The sequence below is a fragment of the Lepidothrix coronata genome, unplaced genomic scaffold (assembly GCF_001604755.1).
Source record: "Lepidothrix coronata isolate B3197 unplaced genomic scaffold, Lepidothrix_coronata-1.0 Scaffold77, whole genome shotgun sequence".
NCBI lineage: Eukaryota > Metazoa > Chordata > Aves > Passeriformes > Pipridae > Lepidothrix > Lepidothrix coronata.
The window spans coordinates 3,085,220-3,089,383 of record NW_016690257.1 but is presented as its reverse complement, the minus strand read 5'-3'; the positions used below and the strand labels follow the sequence as shown (position 1 = coordinate 3,089,383).

Genomic DNA, 4,164 nt, shown 5'->3' with positions numbered 1-4,164 from the left:
CATTACTGCTTGCCTTAGCCCCAGTGGACATGAAAAACACTTTATTCATTTCCTTTCTGCAGCCATTTTTTACACATTTGAAGATACTTATGTGTCTCCTCACTGTTCCCTACTCTAGACTAAACAAATTCCATCATGCTGAATATTCAAGACCTCAGTGGCTATTTACAGAGTGCTCATATATCAGGGCACAGCAGACCTGAATGACAGTCTGAACTCCTTGGTAAGTGATGGCTCTACTTGTCTGTCCCAGGGGAACAGTTTAGGCTGAGGAAAAAAGGAATGTGAATGAACTTGAGGTATTTTATGAGTGAGTTCAGATGCACACTGTGTGTTCCTTCCAAAGATGTAAATGGATATTGTGGAACTAACCAGCCTCCTCTAGAAGAAAAAAAGAAGAAAGACAAGCCAGAGTGAGGTGGTAGCTTTCCAGGAAGGGGTGAGAAGATTGTCTGGACTCAAAAAAGAGTCTTTTTGCTCTTACTAAGTCTGCTTAAGAGGTAAGGAGCTGAAGAATATCATAGTGTGCCCTGGAACTTCAGCCTTCCATCTACAGCACTGTGAAAGCTCTGTTGATATCATAAAAGTCATCTAAAGGTCATAATGTGCAGAAAAATACATGAAGTTTAGGTTTAAGATTTCAGGGCAGACACCGATGCCCAGGAAATCCCACCTGAACATGGGGAAGAACTTCTTTCCCGTGTAGTGACTGAATGCTGGAACAGGTTGCTCAGAGAAGGTATGGAGTCTCCCTCACTGGAGATATTCCAGATCTGCCTGGATACAACCCTGTGCCCCACGCTCTGGGATGAGGCTCAACCAGATGACCCACTGTGGTCTCTCCCAGTCTTACCCATTCTGTAACGCTGTGATTCTCCTGAGTTGTGTCAACAGCAGACTGAGCACCAGCGTCACAAACTGCCGAAGGACTCACCACTCACCTCTCTCCTCTTTGTGCCCAGTGTAAAGTCCTTTTTTTATTATTATTATCTTGGCTAATACAGACACATGGAACTGGGCACAGATGAAGAAAAGAAAATCCACAGGCACTCTTTCCCTCCTGTGGAGAGTGAGCCCCACTTGACAGATGCTAATTATATCACTTAGAGTTATACTAGAGGGTGCTCACATACTGAAGAGATGGGAATGGATATATAAATACAGTAGATTTCATTATGCAGTAACTCTGGATTTGAATAAAACCTAGACTGACTGTCAATGATGCTGTTGTAACTGAGTGGTGTGAAAAGGGAGAAAGAGTGTTTCCTTCCCACATCTAATCTTTTCAAGAATTCTTCCAGATAGATAATTCTGAGATTTATGGGGAATTTGTCTTAATGCTGCACTGCCTTTCTCCTCTTTCTAAACTCAGCACCTGAATATTTTCCAGAAATAGTAAGCAGTGTAACTAAGCATCTGTCAGGTGTTTGCTCTCTCATCTTCCCAAGGGCAGAAGCAAGACTGTGTGTGTAAGGGGAAGCAGATGGCAGGGTAAGCATATTCTGTATACACGGATGTGGTGAGTGCACTAATATTGTTTAAATACCAAATCCGCAATAGCTTTGCTTTAAATAGCAATGTATCAAGCTAGGGGGGATGAAAGTCATGGAAATGTATTGAGGTAGAAAGCTGTGTAGGAGAGGACATGAGCGAGAGAGAGATGTGCAGTGCTGCAACAAAAAGGCACCACTGGATTAGCTCTCTAATCTGCAAACAGTCTATTGATTAGGTACTATTAGAAGACAAAAGAATAAAACTGCAGTGTAGTTCAGTGGCTTTTGTAGAACTAACAGGGAAAAGCTGCCAGCTGAGAAAGACGTGCCCAGAGTGATGGTGAGAGGGGCAGAAGGAAGCCCAGAATGTTGATTTGCACCTGAGAGAGACCAGGAGCTTAAAGGAAGGCACTGCTGACTGACCTTGAGATGTGGACACTGTATACTTGCTCTTTTTATCATTCTTTTATTACCTTGAGAGCCAAAGTCCACCAGCTTGGCTGCCCATAACACTGAAAAGCAGAAATTTCTGAGGAACAGAGGCAGCTTTTGGGGCCAGCAGGATAAGCATGACTGGCCCTGAGAGCACAGAGTGGCCAAGTGACAGCAACATGATTGCCCTGATACCTGTCAGGGTAGGGGACAGAGCCCTGGGACCTCACAGTTCCAGCTGAGGCTTTTTCACAGGAGATAGGAAGCAGGCAGCGACCCTGAAGTAGCCTTACCATGGTGAGGGTAACATTAAATGGTTATTGTAATTAATGAAAGCGGTAAGTAGGTCATTGTATCTTATCCAATTTCCTCCCTCATTTTGTTTTCTTCCCTCTCTTTAGGAAAGCACACTTCCTCTACACACTTGATTGCTTGTTTGCAAATGGGAAGCGCTTTTTATGGAGCACCCAGATGGTACAACATGCTTGTCATTATTGTCCAAACATGAGCAGCTCGTATGGAGGCTCAAGGCAGTGCTTATTAATGAACCTTAAAAACAATGAAACCTACCAATCAAAGACTAGGAAAAGGTCATAAATACATCTCTTTGTAAGTGCTTCTCTCACTACACAAGACCCGATGTTGCAAATGTCGGGTGCAGGTTGATGTGCTATGGGAGAGATATGAAAACTCAGGGTAGGATATCAAGTTATTGTGAAAAATTGTTCTTTCTCTCTGGACTTCATATTTTAATGAGGTTTTTTTGGTTCTGTCTGTTTTGTTTTGTTTTGTTGTTGTTCGTTTTTCTTGAGGGAGATAGTGAATTTCTTTTCATCACAAAAGATAGTCCAGATTACTTTTATGTAATGGAAGTGCTAAATGTCACCTTTCTCTTTTTTAGTCCTACTACAAAGCCCAAGGGAAGCTCTTACAAAAGCCTGCAAAGAGGCAGGGGAGAAGAGTAAGAAATTGCAGACCAGTATTAGCAATTGTAGAAAGTGGGAAAGCATTTTGAAAAGATTCAATTAGGATAAAGGAATGCTCATTCACTTGGGGAATATAAAGTCTCAGCAAACACAGGAACAAGAAGAGTACAGCTATGGCAAAGGCTCTAGAATTAAGAAAGGAGGGAAAAGAACAGAAGCTCAAGTCGAATTCATTGTGAGGCTAAAGATATAATTTCTGTTTGTTCATGTATAATGTTTCTGTCAGAACCAATGGGTTTGTGGGGTATTCTATTTTAAAAAATATTTTTCCCATGTTGCAAATAATCTAAAACTCATGAGTCTCTGTAATAACTCAAACATATAATACCAGGAGCTTACATTTTTCCATATATTATTTTCCATAAATTATCTATGTCTGTTATATCATAGGGGTCAAAATTAAGGGATTTCAAGGGATGAGTCATATTCATATTTTTAGACTTGTCCATGAGAAATTTCACTGTAAGAGCACCCATAAACTTTATCTCTATCCCCTCCCATACTAAAGATTATAGGTATGGAGTGTTCATGAAAGACTGATCATATAATAAACTTTTTTAGCCTAGGGTTTAAGACTCTTTCCCTGTGTGCAAAACCACAGCTAGAACCACTATTAATGAGACATGTCAAACTGCAGACAAATTAAACTTACACGTCCTCACTTGAAAATGTCATTGCAGGCAAAACAATGGCAGGTTCAAAAACAAATTTCTGTTTTATTGCACCCTCTCAAAGGTAATTGGGCTCTGAAGTGGGAGCCCAATTGAGATCCTTTTAGAAGCAACAGAAATACAGCAAGGTCTGAATGATCTGAAAGTGACATCATATAAGCCATGGTTCAGTGAGATACTGAAGCAGGTGTCTAATTTCTGTGGGACTGTCCAAATGCCTAAAACACAGAGGATCTGCATTTCAAATCGAATCGTCTGCTCCTCAGATTAGAGGTAGACATGTATCAAAGTGTCTTGCTGAATCAGAGCCAAGCCTTAGGCTGAACCCTACAATCTCTGGTTCGTTTTAAAGATGACCTTATAAAAGTAGTTATTTGAAAGTAAGCTGTGTTTTTCCAATGGTTGTTTATTCTCTCTTTTCCTCCTGTGACTGTCTGTTCTCTCTGGGGCTGCATGACCATCTCCCCTAAATTCCCTTCCTACAGTTTTGGTCCACAAGGTGGCAAAATGTAATAAAGCACATCCCTGAGTTTCTGCCCTGCAGTTCACCTTAAATAAAAAAAAAAAAAAAAAAAAAAAAAA

General features: G+C 40.9%; 1 long non-coding RNA gene across 1 annotated transcript; it reads left to right on the top strand.

Annotated features, from left to right (window-relative positions):
* The first annotated feature begins 652 nt into the window (after positions 1–652).
* On the top strand, positions 653–2,437 carry LOC108499648. The gene is made up of 3 exons (XR_001875614.1): positions 653–739; positions 1,391–1,491; positions 2,327–2,437. It is a non-coding gene; the product is annotated as an uncharacterized LOC108499648 (long non-coding RNA).
* The last annotated feature ends 1,727 nt before the right edge of the window (positions 2,438–4,164 follow it).